Source organism: Topomyia yanbarensis, chromosome 3 (genome assembly GCF_030247195.1).
Source record: "Topomyia yanbarensis strain Yona2022 chromosome 3, ASM3024719v1, whole genome shotgun sequence".
Lineage (NCBI taxonomy): Eukaryota > Metazoa > Arthropoda > Insecta > Diptera > Culicidae > Topomyia > Topomyia yanbarensis.
The window spans coordinates 252,230,056-252,249,224 of NC_080672.1; the positions used below are offsets into that span (position 1 = coordinate 252,230,056).

Consider the following 19,169-nt stretch of genomic DNA (forward strand, 5'->3'; position numbering starts at 1 on the left):
TTGGATTTTGCACATTTTTGCCTTTCTCATATAGAAAGGTTATGCAATCACTCTGAAAAACGTCAACCTAATCCCGGCCCGGAGGGCCGAGTGTCATATCCCATTCGACTCAGTTCGTCGAGATCGGAAAAAGTCTGTATGTGTGTGTGTATGTGTGTATGTATGTGTGTGTGTGTATGTGTGTGTGTGTATGTATGTGCGTATGTGTCAAATAATGTCACTCATTTTTCTCAGAGATGGCTGGACCGATTTGCCCAAACTTAGTCTCAAATGAAAGGTGCAACCTTCCCATCGGCTGCTATTGAATTTTGGATCGATCGGAATTCTGGTTCCGGAATTACGGGTTTCAGAGTGCGGCCACACAGAAATTTCGCATAAAAACTATAGGAAAAATTAAAAATAGAATTTTTATTTTTGATGCTAAATGTATTCAAGGTGCATAAAACGTCGAGATTTGATGCAAACACGAAAAAAATTTGACGAAGATTCACGTTTTTGGATTTTGCACATTTTTGCCTTTCTCATATAGAAAGGTTATGCAATCACTCTGAAAAACGTCAACCTAATCCCGGCCCGGAGGGCCGAGTGTCATATCCCATTCGACTCAGTTCGTCGAGATCGGAAAAAGTCTGTATGTGTGTATGTATGTGTGTGTATATGTGTGTGTGTGTATGTATGTGCGTATGTGTCAAATAATGTCACTCATTTTTCTCAGAGATGGCTGGACCGATTTGCCCAAACTTAGTCTCAAATGAAAGGTGCAACCTTCCCATCGGCTGCTATTGAATTTTGGATCGATCGGAATTCTGGTTCCGGAATTACGGGTTTCAGAGTGCGGCCACACAGAAATTTCGCATAAAAACTATAGGAAAAATTAAAAATAGAATTTTTATTTTTGATGCTAAATGTATTCAAGGTGCATAAAACGTCGAGATTTGATGCAAACACGAAAAAAATTTGACGAAGATTCACGTTTTTGGATTTTGCACATTTTTGCCTTTCTCATATAGAAAGGTTATGCAATCACTCTGAAAAACGTCAACCTAATCCCGGCCCGGAGGGCCGAGTGTCATATCCCATTCGACTCAGTTCGTCGAGATCGGAAAAAGTCTGTATGTGTGTGTGTGTATGTGTGTATGTATGTGTGTGTATGTGTGTGTGTGTATGTATGTGCGTATGTGTCAAATAATGTCACTCATTTTTCTCAGAGATGGCTGGACCGATTTGCCCAAACTTAGTCTCAAATGAAAGGTGCAACCTTCCCATCGGCTGCTATTGAATTTTGGATCGATCGGAATTCTGGTTCCGGAATTACGGGTTTCAGAGTGCGGCCACACAGAAATTTCGCATAAAAACTATAGGAAAAATTAAAAATAGAATTTTTATTTTTGATGCTAAATGTATTCAAGGTGCATAAAACGTCGAGATTTGATGCAAACACGAAAAAAATTTGACGAAGATTCACGTTTTTGGATTTTGCACATTTTTGCCTTTCTCATATAGAAAGGTTATGCAATCACTCTGAAAAACGCCAACCTAATCCCGGCGAATTTTTTTTTCAACTCGCATAAGGTTTCTGGATTTTAACAGGGGCGTAGTTGATGGTTTACGGAGAGGGGTTACACCCCCCCCCCCTCTACTGTTCACTCCCCTCCTTTAAAAATCTCCTTAAATCACCGCTCAGACCACCACCTCATACCCCTCCCTTTCAACCCCATCATCTTTAAACCACCACTATATTACAAAGCATACCAATTTAAGCTGGGGAGTCGTTCGTTCATGGGACTCTCGCCCTCCTCACATACCCATCCCCGCATGACAAAATGAGTTTGCAAGCAGATAACATTGATCTAATGCTGATTATGCTAATGGAGTATGATATTTTTTTGTTTCAAGTGTTTCACCGTCGACACGTAGCTCATCAAGTTCGTGGCTGGCATGCCATTGTGTATAAGTGCAAAGTGTACTAAGAATGTAATGGACATTTCCACAATTATGTTGAACATAAAAAGCCTCTGTGCCATAGTTTAGAGAAATGAGAAAGGCACAATTGCACCGCTAGGTGGATTAAAACAGGTTTTTTTTAAAAAAAGCTGCATTAAATATTGATAATAAAATGTCCTATGCCAAGTAATAATAAAAAGCCCTGGAACAAATCGATGGGGCAAAGGAAAAATGGCGACTTGATGAACGAAATCTTTTGCAATTTTACATAACATGGTACCACAAAATTGAATGTACTTTTAAAGTAGTCTGTTAAAGGTTGTAGCAAAAATACCATTTTTCAGGATTTTCAGCACGAACAAATTTTCTACGCGGTCATTTCATCAGATTTTAAATTCTCTAAGTGTTTTGGAAAGAACCAAAAATGACCTTTCTAATGGTATGCTTATGTTATGTTGTTTTGTTAAAAGTACTAGGCGGTTTCTGGACAACAATATAAAAAACCAAATTTATGCGATTTTTTATTAAAAACTAGCCAATACCCCTCGCGCGTTGCTGCGACTTTCAACGAAATAGGAGGAAAACACAAATTTCTCCGAAGTGCTATCTGGCGGGCAGATAATCTTCAACCAATAGCGCATAAACGCGCTCCATAACGAATGCGTACTATGTATAAATTTTGACGGCCATCGGTTAAGCCGTTTGGGAGTCCATAAATCATATACATACAAACATTGATTTTTATATACAGGGTGTTTGGTTCATAGTTAAGAACCTCTCGAGGGATGATTGACTGTCATATTTGGAGAAAAAAATCGTTCTACACATACCATGAAATCTCAACCGTTACTAAGTTATTGAACTTTTTGTGTTAAAAACTTAGTTGTCTTAAAATAGCTCTAACTCAAAAAATATGCTTTGTATTTGAAAATATTTTAGATCCATTGGATAGGTGAGAAAATTTTCCATTGAAAAATGTCCTCAAATGTTTCAGCTAATGAGGTTAAGTAATCTTTTCACAGTAATGTATTTAAAATTAAACAATTTTGATTGATTTTTCGTTCACTTCGCGAAAATCTTAATAATTAAGATCACTATTTTAATAATTCAAAATGTTAGTCTTGAAAAGTTGTATAATTTGTTCTTGGACATGATATACTTATCTTGTCTTGTTTTCATGTGTTTGGGTTATTGAATTTGGATATTTTTATCTCATATTCACTAATACTAGCTCTTATTGTAAAAGTATGGCACTTATTGTACCATTTCTTATTTTTATTCGAAAGCCAGGAAAATTTTGCAGAGAAAAATGTATTAATACCTTTCAGTTAAGTGAATTTAGTATTCTTTTAGAAGCTAATTAGTTTAAAGTTAGTGTTATTATTAGCATTTTCGTTATTTCTTAAAATAGTAAATAATAAACTTCGCCATTTTTATCATGGAATTAATGCATCTCAGCAAGTTCTACAATTCTTCCTTTGATTCCATTCAATTATCTCTTTGATTTCGAAGCAAAATAATTTTTATCTTCTCGTTTCATATGCAAAAACAACGATTTCGAACCCACTGCATTTGTGATAAGGTCATGCTGTGTTAACTATTAAATTGCTGCGAAATGAAAAGCGATAGGGATAAAGTGTCAAATAACAAGTTGTAGATAATATTAAGGGGCACCAAATGAACAATAGTGACGGTAAATTTAGTTAAATAATAATTAGAATAATTACAAAAATCACCAAAAAACGCAAATTTTGAGTTATTTTACTAGTAAAAAGTCATTTAGTACACTTAACTAAAAGATATCTGTACATACATCGAAAGGTAATTTTCTCAGCTTTCCAAGCCTTGATAATAGCAATATAAAGCACATTTTTTAGATTAGAGTCATTTAAGAACTTGCCAGTGAATTACAGGAAAAGTTTAGAAGTCAAATTACAAGGAAACGAGAAGGAATATTATGTTGAAGAACAAATTATGAATCGTCCTCAAACCCAACTTTTGGATAATAGATATTGCTATAATCATAATTCATTATTTTGAGAAAATTAACAAAAACTTAATCAAAAACAGTAACTTTTAACTACTTTACAACTAAAAGGTAATTAAAACTAATTATCTGGAAGATATGAGAACATTATTCAATAGAAAATTTCTCATCTTTCCAATGGTACTAAAAGATTAAAAATACGAGGTATACTTTTTGAGTTAGAGGTGTTTTAAGATAAACAAGTTTTTTACACAAAAAGTTCAATAACTCTGTAAAGGTTGAGATTCGATGGTATGTGTAGAACGATTTTTTGCTCCAAATATGACAGTAAATCACCCCTCGAGAGATTCTTACTCATGAACCAAACACCCTGTATATAGATCGATAGATATGAAAATTGCTCTATATTTTTATTACGAAGCATCTTTGTTGCAGTAACAATTTAGGGACAACATTTAATTCTGAATCCAACGACATATTTATGATCTAAATCGGTTGAAAAATGGCAGTTATTAATTTTTTTCTAAATTAGAAACTTAGTCGCACGAACTTTTAAGGGAGTCTCATATAAAATTTTCAAAAAATATATATTTTTTTGCTCGATCACATATACATTCAAAAGTTTATTGTGAACTTTGAGCCTGAAATTGGAAAAAATAACAGAAGATATAATTATAGCTTATTACAGTGCGAGACAATACCTCACTAACACCTTAAGAGTTCATGTGAGCAAGTTTCCAATTTGGAAAAAAATAATAACACTGCCATTTTTCAACCGTTTTCGATGATAAATAGGTCATTGGAAGCGAAATTGAATGAATTCTCTAAAATTTTATTAAAACAGAGACGTTTCTTTGGAGTAATGTTGAGAAATTTTCATAATATCCATAGAAAAATCGCAAAATTATGGTTGTTCTCATATTGTTGACTCGATACCGTAAAATATCTTTGACAAAAGAACGTAACATAGCATACCGTTGGAAAGGCCATTTCTTCTAGTTGCCAGAACACTAAAAAAATTTAAAATCGTTTGTAAAGTGACCGCCTAGAAATTTTTTTAATACCGAAAGTTCGGAAAAATTGTTATTTTGTCATAAATCGAGATTTTGAGGGTATACACCATTTTTCAAACATTATCATGTGTTGCATTTGGCGAGATCTACAACCTATACTAGGTCACTTGAAAAGTACAAAATCACTGTAGCACCGTGTAATTAATGTATGTTGCATGAAAGTTACCCAAGTAACAATTTAAGTTTTATAGCACGCTACAAGTGCAATCTAAGTTTTTGGTTTTTAATTACAGAGATCGATCTGACAAATTCGATTTTAATTCAAAGTTGCTGCTCACCACTATTGAGTACTAGAATGAACATGGTATGTTTGTTCGTGACATTCACGGAAAATTTTTACGAAGTTTGATGCACCCTGGTAGTAACTATTTTTTGTGAATAAATATCGAGAAAATTCTTTGACAAAAACCATCAATAGTGAAAATAAAAATTTCATGATGTGATGACGAATCTATGTCGAAAGACTTCGTAGTATTTACAAACATCTTCTGTAGTGACGGGAATTTTGAAAAAAAAACTGATTTTGCCAGATCGCTATTTTAATCAGCGGTTGAAAAATTTTAACCCATTTCGTAAAGTGTACGAATTATTTGAAGAAATAAATATAAAACATTGCCATATTTGCAAAAAATATTCGTATATATTTGCTCATTTTCTGTGCTCATGCTCATGCTTCTGTGCTCGTACTCATTTTCTGACTACGTCTACGTTATTCAGCAATTCGTTCTGAACATTTCATTCAAAGGTACCAAGTCTCTGCGATGAATATATTCTCATTTATTTAAGTTTTAAATGTCGATGTCATTGGTGCACTGGCACTGTTGGAAAAATAACAAATTTCTGCATTTGAATTGAACCATGAGTTTTACAATCGCTATAACTATTTGAACTATAGTTTTATAGATCTGGTTTTTCATATTCAGTGAAATAGCGATCTTTATCGACGTAAATGCAAAATAATTGATTTCCCCATATAAAATCCCATACAAACTTTGAACGCAATGCGCAAACCCGGAAAGCAACAAAACAACTACCAAATTTTGCACAGGAATTTGGGACCACAAAAGAAACTCAAAAAGTGCTTTTCCCGCTAGTTTAAATCATTTTGAAGCTTTTCCATACAACTTCGAGTTTTTTTCAAACGACTTCAAAAAGTTTTGAATCGAGATGCCACCCCTGTTTTTAGGCAATAAGTTGCAAGGTATCTACTGAAAAGACTGTAATTTCTTTTTATTTTGACGCCACATGTTTTGACTTTTAAATTTTAATTTCAAAATCCAGGGAAAAAAACATTGTCGACCTTGAAATGTAATTGATTACATTGATGTTGAAAGTGTTCGTGTCCCGCTGAAGTTAAGCTGTGGCCAGTTGACATTGATTGATATTTCTCAGACAATTTCTTCTTTTAAATTGTAAAACTTATGCAGCCTTTTGTATTTTTTTTATTTTTACTTTATTTTTTGAGATATTAGTGATCATAAATATTAGCAAATAATACTTGCGAAAACATAGCGGCATGTTTACTGAAAAGTTAATTTTTTTATTAAAATCGGACCAATATTATTATGAAAAGTCTTACTAAGCAGAACTTTCCACATCAAAGTAACCAATGATGTTTCAAGTTCAAAATTAAAATTTAAAAGTCAAAACATTAAGCTTAAAAATAAACTTCAAAATCTATTCAGTAGATACATTGCAATTTATTCCTCAAAAATCAGCTCAATTTGTAACCACGAGAGTAAAGGACCATTCATAAAGAATCGTAGACCAAAATTCGAAACGTTTTTAACACATCACTCTCCCGCGTAAAGCGGGGCAAGTCTTCTTTTCCATGAGACAACAGCGGTGCACATCGAATGTTGAACCAAACACCTGGCGAGACAGAGTACGATTTTCGAGCCACGTTTCGGTTAAGGCAATGACGTCATAACAGCTGACTGTGGTAACGAATAAATAGCTGTCCGTTCATGAATTTAAGCCACCATCATTCTGGTAGTAAACTTCCATGTTACTGGATGACGGATCAAGTTTAGCAGAAAGCAAAGCCATAAAATAAAACATGATAAAACATGAAGCGTTTAAAATAGTCGTCCCTTCTTTTGATTTCTGATTATTTAATATAGTCTTCTAGCGCAAAAATTAAATTGTAACGACATATAATTAGCAAGGGACTGGAAGGTGAAGTATTTTTCAAATATTAAGAGCCATAGTACTCAAGGGAGAGCAAGGATTTGAAGTAAGAAAGTTTAGAAAAGCGTGGAGTAGTGTCAATGAACAAGCTTAGAGTTTCCCGGTTACTTAGCTTTTTGTCTTCTACAGCGCAGTAGTCAGGATCTTTTGGCATTAAATGCGAATCACCTGAGTCTGCGGCATGTCCGGACAAGCGTAAAGTCAATTTAATGACCTATGCTGTCGGCTCCGACGAAACTCTAAGCTTGTTCATTGACACTACTCCACGCTTTTCTAAACTTTCTTACTTCAAATCCTTGCTCTCCCTTGAGTACTATGGCTCTTAATATTTGAAAAATACTTCACCTTCCAGTCCCTTGCTAATTATATGTCGTTACAATATAAAAAAGGAAAAAGATTGACTCACTATAAGTCGTTAATAAAAAAAGGCAAAAATTAAAGATTAATTAATTTTTACATATTTGCATCTTTAAGATAAGAAAAACATGCTCAAGAAAGGATTTACTCGAATTCAACCTTGTTCGTCTGCTAGAGCCCATCAAACATCTTTTCATGTGAGTCTGACAAAATTGGGGACTGACCAAATCGGGTTTTCAATGTATTGTAATAGATAGGGAGTATTTGAAGAAGTTTTTTGTGGACGAGTGTAGAACGACTTTGTCCCTACTTACTAGGAGTCAGCGACATATTCAGAAATTCGGTTTGGTGGGGGTTTGGTGAAAATCTAACTTACCATCCAAATGGTATAATTACGAAGTAAAGAGAATCACAAAGAAGAATAAGTTTTTTTTTTAAATTGTAACAAAGTTCCTGTCTTTTTCGAATTTTGTTGAGACTTTTATTCAAAGCAACTTGATTGTAGGCATAAATACTACGTATATGGAGTACACCGAGTTATAAAATGATATTTACGAAGTATTCCTTAATCTAGTTTTTTTTCTAAAATAACTTCTATTGCTAGCTTCACAAGCTCAAGCTTTTGAAAAAACGTAAATTTTATTGTTTATAAACAATAGAAGAGATTTATCCTAACAGTAAAATCACAATAATTTATTTTAAAATGAAGTACAAATAGCCTAAAATATGTTAATACCCTGAACACATGGAGCCTTCATGTCTACAACAAAGTAGTTTATAGTAGCACTCCCCAAAATTTGTTTGAAGAGTAAATTCTCAATAAATACTTCTTGGAGGATATAACGCCAAAATTATTTTATCAGATGATGTGGTGTTTAACGTTTGTAAAATTCATCGAAGATACTAAACGTGCTAAATTGGCGGTTTAAAAATGATGTGATCTTGACCTTTAATTATTGTTTTCGAACATTTATTTTACCTATTCATATAATTGGGTATACAACAAAAATCAAATGTTAACAAAAATCGATCAGGACCTGTTAGAGTCGAACGGAAAACGCCATTTTTAATAAATTCCCCTGCTTTTGGAAAGTGTTATTCTCGTGATTAATTCTGTTACGTTTTCGTGTCAACTCGACGCAGTCCCAAAAACATTTTCAGTAAATATTGAAAAATATTTGCAATTTTTCGGTGAGCAGTTCTAAGTTTCATAGACATTAAATCAATTCCAATTTCGCTTCCTATTAAAAAGGACCCTAAGCCATATTACTGTACATCCCTTCAAAACTGAACTCAGTATGATAGGAAATCTGAGGATTATGATTGATTTCAGAACTCTGGAATGATTTTCTATTGGAATGTTTTTAGGCAGGTATTTTAAATTTGAACTGTGACATCAAGACCAATAAATCAGTTACAGATCAGGATCCCATTCCCACATTTTTTCAAAGATCCTCATGATTAAAACAACAGGTTATCAATGTACTGATCAGATAATTATCATTGTAAGATTGAATTAAATCAGTCAACATCAATAAATTCTTAACTTCAATCCAATTAATTTTTTTGAATAGATAGAACGAACACGAATGAGAGTTTGTCCGTTACATACACACACAGAGAAATTGTCCTAAATCGTCGAGCTGAGTCGATTGGTATATAAGACTCGGACCTCCGAGCCTCGGTAAAAATGTTGAAAGTTTGAGCGAATTCTATACACTTATTTTATAAGAAATGTAAAAATATGTTTTCCATACAAATTCCAAACGCAATACACTACGCCGGGTTATAACCAATCGACTCCAAATTTTGCACAGATGTATGTGACTCCAAATGGAACCAAAAAAGATTTGTTCTGACTTAATGCGGTTAACTTTATGTTTTTCCATACAACTGTGTCCCACTCTAGTATACATTGTTATCAAGTTGTTATTACCCAAAATAATCTGAAAATCACGAAAAACTCGTGTCTGGGCGCAACGAAATCTCCAGTCGGGGTTCTAATATTTACCCGACCATTTGAGCCAATGCTATGAACAAAGATTAATAATATAAGTGCAACGAAAATAGGCTTAATATTCTAGTTGTTGGAACAATGCAAGCAGTAATAGCATTTTCCTGGTTATTTAGTAAAACGATGTTCAATTAATTCAGTCACTCTGACAATTGAATTAAATTTGCTACACTCACCACGACCCGTAGAGATCTAACTACCCCAAAACATTTTCTGGGTAATACTCTACATATTATTCATGGGTACCCTCGGAATTTTTAAACTTGGCAAGCTGTATTCATAATGGAAAAAGAGTGCTACATTTTGTTCCAGCAGTAGCAATATCTCGAGCAAACGTTGACTAAACGTAGTTATGTTATTTTAAAAAAAATTGACTTTTGAGATATTATTTTATTATCCCAAAAAATATGTACCAATCATACTATCATTCTACGGGTTATAAATCAACAATATATTTGATGAAATATAAGCTAAATTGACGTCACAAAACAGAATTTCGCAAAAAAAAAGTTAGTACAGTGTACGGAAACACATGTAAAGACTGCACTTCGCCTCTCTGAGCCATTGTGCGTTTACCAACATCTTTTCTGCTCGTTTTTATCAGATAATCATCTTGGCGACAGTCCAAGACAACAATGATAGCGCGATTGCGTCCAAAAAGGAAAATAATTTATTGAGAGTTTACCTTTTTGCTTCTTCTCACGAACTGACACAGTTGGTTTCGAGTACTGCTGCGGTTGGTTGGTACCCAGACCTTCAATCGAAGGACGAGCGAGAAGAGGTCTAAATTGTTGTCTGAAGCTGCAGCAGCACCCGTCGACTAGCACGGTGGTGAGTACAACAGACGGAGCAGTAGGTGACTGGTCGTAGAAGTGGAACAATTTTATTTTAAGGGAATTTTGCATTGCACACACTTTATACAACTTGCATTGCATGCACTTTTGCCCGCAGATCTGCGACCTCCGTTGCAAATTTTCGCCATATATAGGTATCGAAAGCGTGCAATCCGCAGCCCACTGCAATGCTCAGAAAAGTGGCGAACATTTGGCTATAACGAAAGGCTAAATGCTTCAGAACATCTTTCAACATCCGTTGGTCTGCACTAATATTCGCACTTCGAAACAGATGCGATTTGCCTTAGCCAAGTATGCCCCAGGATAAAAGTTCCGATCGACAATCAGTTTAGGTAAAGTAGTGCCAAATCATCGCCTGTGGAAATGGTCGTATCAAAATATATCTTCTAATAGCGGCAATTTTGCTTCAAAATGTGCGGATATTATAGTTTAAAGTGGAGCATTTCGAGCGAGATATAGATCAATTCATTCTTAGAGATTGAATTAGGATGATGTGCTTTGGAATAGCATTTAAAGCATTGCGTCCATTCCACCTGCTGTCGAACAGATGTTCTTCAATGAAGCATTTGATGTATTAGGTTAAGAAAACTAAGGATATGCATTTTTTCTCTGGAAGGCATATACTTTTTGCTATTACAGCTGTTCATTTGAATCACTGGAAACATAAAAAATAAACATTCGAGTTGATGAGTATTACGGTGGCAGTTATTTTTGCGTTGTTGATATTATGTCCATAGCAGGTAATACAATCAAGCAAGGAGTAAAAAAATTTCTGCAAAATTTAAATGAAAACAACACGTGTCCCAAACCCGAAATTGATTGAAGTTGTATTTGTATTTTTTCATATATTTTAGTTCTTCGTGTTTTATTTGAAAACGCATGCATAACTTACTCAGATATCACTTCGTTAAGAGGTTATACAGCCCCTCTACGCATAATTGTCCCATGTGTAAATGGAATCCTACAGCACATGGGACAGTTATCTGTGTAGCGGTAGTATACCAGTGTGAAACTTTCAAAAAATCGTAATTCGACTTATTCGAAAATTTAATCATTTATAAATATCTTATGACATTTTCAAGATCGTGTCTCCAATCTTTCGATATTTCTCGAATGGCAGCCTGCTAAACAGCCACCGCTCGCAGATATAAACTGCTCCATCTGTCTAGAGGGTAGCGACGAAGCTGATGTACCATCACTTAAATCTTTCGTATTATGAATAGTAGACGGGTAATAAGGAAGTCTAGAAATATGTATACAGGGAAACAAGCAGCGTTGCCATTTATCTTTTATCTTGCCAAATTCGTTAATTTAAACTTTAAACACGTTTTTCTAGTAATGAATTTCTCAAATTTGCAGCCATCGTAACTCAAAGAGTAATTATTTTATTGACTACACATTTGAGCCCTGGAGTATAATCACTGGCGATTTGGCATTCAAAAATCGACCATATTTTTACCTAAAAAAACTTTCTTTTATAACTACGTCATTTTGTTTAATTTTTGTTTTCTTTTTAAAAAAAATTCTACACCATCGTATAAAAATAACGAACTGAACACCTTTTCCAGCAACTCATTCGACCAGAATCGTCGCAGCAGAGCAGGAATTTTTTTGACGCCCTCTTAGACAGCGCATAAGTTGCTCATAATATACTCCCATAATATACTCCCAAAATCTTCTTTCATATAAACAAAATATTCTCGAGCCTTCGGCACCAAAAAATTAACTACGTTGCCATTTTAAACCGATTTTTGATTTTTTAATAGCTCTGGAAAGAAAAAAATAGACGTTTCCGACGGTACGCTATATAATGCTGTTTTGAAAGAAATATTGTGCGATTTTGGAACAACAATATGAAAGTTGCCATTTACCTATTGGTGCAATTGTGTCATTCCCATTTATCCAAACTATGATATAGCTGGATATGTTCAAAATAAATGTGGAGATATCTATTACATTTTTATTACTCTTGGTATGAATATACAAGCACACAACTGCCACGAACCTTATGAGCAACATGTCGATGCTGACACACTTGAAACAAAAAATATAATATTTTATTAGATTAATCAGTATGAGTTACATGTTGGCTTCGTATTAATATCAACGGAGGCAGTATGCGTTATCGCCGGGATGATCTCCATCTGCATCAGGAGGAAGACATCGAGTACTATGATCGGAGAAACACCAGAAACGTGAGAAAGATGGTGAGAATTGGTTCGATAGCGAGGTGACAGCAGGAATGGGGCAATACGGAGAAGGGAAGGTGTACCTACCGACCCATCCCAAAAGAATTAACTACTATGTAGTTAGTCCCCGAAGAAATTCCATAAGATATTGCCGAGGAGGAATCAGGTTCCGTCCACGAGTAGTTATTTTAGCGAGTCGGGTGGCTGCCCAAACCCGTTCCCAGAGTTGTTGGTTTTTGTACATTTTTTCTTGCTCAGGGTGTTTTTAAACATTTTTTCTGTTAAAAACAGATATTGTCCCATATCCGCGTTTGAGCGAATTTTATGCATTTATATTCTAAGAAATGTAATAAAAAGGCAGTTGTCGGATCAAATTTGCGTTTTCATCTCAAAATTTACATCAATACAAATTAATACGTCCAGAAAAGCTAGTGTCTGATTTAAAGAATAAACCGAAGTAATCAATACTTAGATATATATCGCCCCTTTAGAATATCTAGCTAAATAGTAGCGTTGGCAAATATACTCCAAATTAACTGTATTGTAAAACTGGATATACTGTATTAAGAACCTATACCTGACACATAGGATCATTTCATGATATTCGGAAGTCAAATATACATTTTAGCTACGCGTTCTCAGCCATCGAGTGCAGCATCTTACTCACAGTTGTGATGCGGCATTTATTCCAATTGACGGGAAGAGATATCGCACGAAAACATTCCTCTGAAATTATAGGTGACAGTGTTCGCAATGAAATTTTAAAGTGGTGCTGAAAATGTTCAGTACTTCACGATACAACTGGGCGCACATAATCATTTATAATACATTTGTAAGCGAGCAATATTTTTGCAAGCGAACAATAAAATATTCAGTGAATCACTGACACTGACATCGCTATTCCCGATTGTGTACCAACGTTATAGGTTTCTTCTGGCGATTGTACAATAGCCTAAACAGTGGTAAACATTTAAACACTCCGGAACTTCACTCTGTCAGTATCTCTCTTCTCCCATCCATTCTTCTTCTGGGTCTCCGATGGATTAAGAGCCTTTGTCGTTGCGTTTATTATATTTATTACGCATAAGAACATGTTGAATGCAATTTGGCATACCATATTCTTAGTCTCTTTAAGTTACACGTTGAGTATGACGTACTACTCCCAAGTGTCATACTATTGGTTCAATATGCAATTTCAACTGGCTTTGATCAATCACGGGTAACTCACGGGCGGTCAACTAAGCTAAGCAAATTATTATTATTAATAGTTTACAATAAAGGCTAATAGCCGACACTTTATAGCGAAAATTGGATTTTTCACTTCAAAGTGTTTAAAAAAATTCAAAGATCAAAAAAAAATTGCAACTCCCCATCGTTATCTGGAAAATTATGTGGACCAATTCAATGCAAGATTTCAAAACAGTAAATTCGGTATAATGATGGACTCTGCAAAATAAGGCTTGTTGGTAGTACCCAACGGGGAAAACAGATAGAAATGGTGAGTGAGCAATATTGTGAAAAAAATCACCCCAGAGACAGGATTCGATCATACAACCCTTGGGACTACAGCCCAATGTACAAACCCTTATGCTATCCCTAGGCTATAATGACGTCCCAGAAAGAACTCATGATTATCGCATTGGCGACAGTGATCGTACTACTAAAGTGAGATCATACACAGACGCCGTTGCCACCTACCAAATTTCATCTATTTAATTTCCCCGCTAGATATCAAGGCGGGGGATTTTTATCATCGTCTGATATTCTTTCCCTTGTCTAGTTAAAAAAGGTACCCTAAGGTTGCAGGTTCGAATCCTGCCTCTGTGGTTATTTTTTTCACATAATTGCTTTCGGTTAACTCACCATTTCAATCTGTTTTCCCGTTGGATACCACCAAAAAATTCTTAAATAATGTATTGGCACCTACGTCAAAACTCAAACATATGAATTAATTACCCGTAGAACAAGCTCTTCTTGAGGCGCCTCTGGAAATCGTAATATATTGTCTGCAAAATCCCACATGTTTAATAAAAATTTTGCTCTGTACCATAGATTTTTGCAGTTTATCTGATGTGAAAAAATCTCAAGTTTGGGTTCAAGGGCATGTCATCATTTATATCGAATTTTATCATTCTTTTCATTTTATAAAATTTAGCTTGTTGGGTGTGGAATATTCTCAGAAACAAAATAGAAATAAATTTGTTGATGATAAAATTCACATTAGATTTTTAGACATTTAGTCTCGATACCACTATTTTTCGTTAGATGGCACATTACCATTTAATTAATTAGAAGCTCCATTTCAAGAAAATACTGGGGCAGAAATGCCATTAAATTAGGGGATTTTTAGGACAAAATATTCCAAAATCCTGACTTCCTGTATTTTTTAAGAAATTCCTTATTCAAATACTAAAATTGCTTCCACTAAAAATGTACAACCTATAATTTTCCGAGTGTTATTTCAAAAGTTTCAATTTTCAAATATTAACTAATACCTTTCATTGCTATTATCAAAGGTATAATCGGGTAATTTTAACATATGCTATTCTCCAACTTAGCACACTCTAACTGTAGGAGGAGAATCATATCGGAACGATCTTGAGCTTTCGCGTTTACCGACACTATCCAAACGTCCACCGTAGTCTCCCGTTTAACTGTACGGTCACAGCAGCGTGGGTATACCCTTCAGAATCACTGCTAAGCAAAAAGAGTCAAGAACGACAGGAAGGGTAGGTAGATAAATATAAAACAACTACTGTCTCCCACAGACAACATCATTCCTGGCCGGCCGTGGTGGCGCTGGTGGCTCACGGTTGGCGCCATCTCATCATGTAGTTGTGGCTATAATTTCAATTGCAAAATTTTTTTCAACCACCCCGGCGAATTCGTGGTATGGTTTGGCATAAAGAAAGATAGTGACAGAAGGAAGGAATGGCAAACGTGTAAGCGGGGAATGATGGGATTTCAAAGAAAACAAAAGTGCATTCCCTTCTTTTCAAGTGTTTAGTGAGCTTCAACTTTTTATTACCGAGAAGGGCAAAAAATTGGGCAGTCCGAAGACTTTTCTTTTGTGTGTTTTTCCTCGGAATCGTATGAGGATAGTTGCTGGGTAAAACGATCTTGGCAACGAGTGAAACTGCGCTCGCGATCTTGACGCGTGGATTCCGCTAAGTAGCGTGGACAAAACAAAACGGTCAGACAGGTTCAGGTTGCGAAATATTAATCATAACCGTGAGACAGAACAATTTATTCTCGTTATCTAAATGCATCCCCATTCACCCTACCCCATTAGGATAGTGTCAAAGACCATATGTATTTTTGCTGTATTCTTTGACAACGACCGAGTGCTGGGTAACCCTTTACGATGTTTTACGTGAAAACAACCTAAATTCGAATTGACACAAAAAGCAGACATTGTATGACTTTTCTCTAAAGCTGCTCTGCCCTAGTAGCGATTTTATCTTGCTACTATAATTGTCGTCATTATTATGATTTGCCTCTACTAAATATGTCTCACCATGCCGCGGCTCCAGCGAATGGAATTATGTTGAGACCATGATACGAGTAGAATTGTCATAAATTATTCAAACCAGCACATTTTATTGAAGCAACAAAGCGCGTGGAAAAAAAATAAAGCCTGACGCGTGAATCGTGTCTTCGTGTTTGGCACCCGCACCCCTCCCATACTTTCAGTTCCGGTACCGGACGACGTTATGTTGAGCTCCTTTAGAGGGTCATATTATTTTTATACCAAGGTATTGACAATTAACATACCTACTTTGGCTTATTCATTCAAGTGACTGTTATGCGGCATCGGGTCTAAGGAAGACTGTAGATACAGTTTTTCTACAGTCTTAAACCGGCATTTAGAGAGCGAACTAGATTTTTCCAAACAATATTCACTATCCGTCAAAAATCTGGAATCGCTTCAGTATCGGGTATTGCAACATCCATACTGAATCATCACCTAAGAATAGGTGAAATCATGAGGCTGTATCTTGAAATCCTGATTAGCAAAACAATTGCTTTCGTCAGTAAAATTGTTCTTTAGGCCAAAGGCAGTTGTGCTCTTCAACTTGTTCCATTTCGACTTTGTGCTAACATCATGCATTTTGATGACGTTTCTCATAGCGTAGAGCATCAGGACAGAGATCTTGGAATGCCAAAGGAAGTGTTTTTCTTGTTTTATTAATAATATAATAGATTAATTTTAGACAAATATCTGATTGAGGCTCAAGGGCCGGATATCGGAATTCACTTTTAGGGGTGGTTCTGAAGTTTGCTGTCAACGATTGTGTTGAGCGATTGGCGGTTCGTCCGGAATTGTCCCCCAAAGTGTATTTTGACAGTTGAGCCCTAATCATAAACCTAATCATATGTTTGTCGAGAATTTTAAGATAAAAGTGAAATGAGCGGTATCCTAGGATTATTAGCCAGGGCAAGGTGTAAATACCTCTGTCCCATCCCAAAGGACCAAAGGAGTGACATTAACCTTCTGCAAAGTCACTCCCAACGATTTATCATATCCCCTTCAAACGAAAATGGTTGGTACGGTTCTTCTTGTTGCATCCTCCTTTAAGGTTCGAAATGGTTCGTTAATCAAATTATTCATTAATTGAATAATTTAATTGCCGTTTAATTTTGAAACAGCTTTAAACTCAACTCTGCACAGTAGGCCTGGCCGTTTTAATATTTGCGACATATGAAAATATGCTTAAAATATTAATATTGACAAGAAAAATACTATAGAATAACTGTATTGTTTTCCAGGATGCTTTTCAATACTGGCTGTGTAAGGGTTAGAATAGAATAGAATATAAAGTAAGCGTAGATAAATGAGGCCCATTAGAGTCGTGGATTCAAATTAACAAATAAAATCTTTCATACAAAATAATTATTCGTGTTTGTTCTACAAAAAAAATGATTAAAGAATTAATTTACAAATTAGCAAGATCGGCATAATTATTGTTTCTTCCATGCATCTTCTATTGTTTATTCCAAAATAATCTGTTAGTGAAGCAAAAATGAATTGTTACTATTTGGATATTTCAACCAGCCCGGGATTATTTGGGCTCCATCTGGTCATGATTTTGCATTCCCAGACCCGACAGCTTCGATGACCACTCCTGCGAGTCGTCTCCTAATGGACTGAAACAAGTTAGTCTAATTTTCAATCATCAGTCCTGCTTTTTGACCTAGTTTTCGTCAGCGAAAGTGCAATACGTGAATGATCTTTTGTGGAGGCGCCCGAAGTTTTACTACCCCTTAATAATCGAAAATAAATAAAAATAAAAGTTGAACCCCTAGATTTTAAGAACATCGAAAAAATACACCAATACAGAACATCGAAAAAATCGCCTTAAAGGATTTAGCTTGAAAAAAAATTGCCAGGCATAACATCATTATTGCCAAAATGTTGCCAGATGTATACGTTTTCTATTCAACTTCAAACTTTAAGAATCGTTTTCTCGAAATGTGCTAAATGGCGCTTGCCAGAAGATAGCACAACAGCGACGACATATGCAAAACCATTTAAAGAAACTTTTGATACAATTGATAAAATGTCACCGTTGGTATCAAACTCCGCGTAGGCAAATAAGGCGCAGCAGAATTGGTGAACTCCATTGAAAACCCGATTATGTGTTTTGAATTTCTAAAACAAGAATATATCAAAAGTATTTTCTGAAAATTTCAGTCAAATCGGACTGTTGTTTATGGACATTACTGACTTAGAACGGAACCGTTTTTATCTGCAAAAATCGCACATAAATTTTTCGACACATTTTGCTCGGAACCATGTCTTTGAAGTCGGTACCTTGAATCTCTTAAGAACCGTTTAAGCTTTCCCCTTCATTTTTTTATTTAAAAGTTTCTTTAAATGATCTAATCTTTGAACATTCGCGAAATTCAATTTTTAATAAAATAAAATAATTAATAAAAAGACACACATGCCCCTAAAAGGTCTTTGAAGACTAAAGTGTGTATTGAATTGCAATATGCAAAAAAATCTCAATATATTTTGCCTTTCTGTTTTCAAGTAATTATTCTTTAAAATGTGTCAGAAAACATGATAGAAAAATCATCATGAAATAGTGTTTGCTATTTCCATTAAGTTTTTTTACGCCTCCCTGGTCACTTTCCTCGCCGCAGAACGCCAGTTTGTCTTGAACTGCATGTCCTGTTTAATAACTGTCTTTCGCATCTTCTGGAGTTCCCGCTTGATGGTTATCCAATATGTTCTATTAAGTGCAGCTCTGGCGTATTGGGAGGTTCATGTCCATAGGCACCATCTGGACGTTGTTCGCGGTATACCACTCCATAGCCTTTTTTCCGTAATGGCAAGATGCTAAATATGACCACAACATAACGGAGCAATTAGGTTGCTTGAGGAAAGACAACAGACGTTTTTCCAACTACTCCTGTAAATGTCGTTCTTTGAGCCACAGGAGTAGATGGCCTGCCACACGAGATATTTTTTTAGAGTTTCGACAGCGTGTTTGAAAATCACTGCTATTTTTCCTCTTTCAGTCGACATATAATATTTCTGTCCAGGAACCTGAA

At 35.3% G+C, this 19,169-nt stretch overlaps 1 protein-coding gene across 1 annotated transcript in view; it reads left to right on the top strand.

The window, feature by feature from the left end:
• LOC131687864 (uncharacterized) overlaps window positions 1-19,169 on the top strand; it is a gene marked incomplete at its 5' end in the record, with an annotated part of 88,903 nt that overhangs the window by 27,396 nt on the left and 42,338 nt on the right. The gene's annotated exons all lie outside the window — the stretch shown is intronic.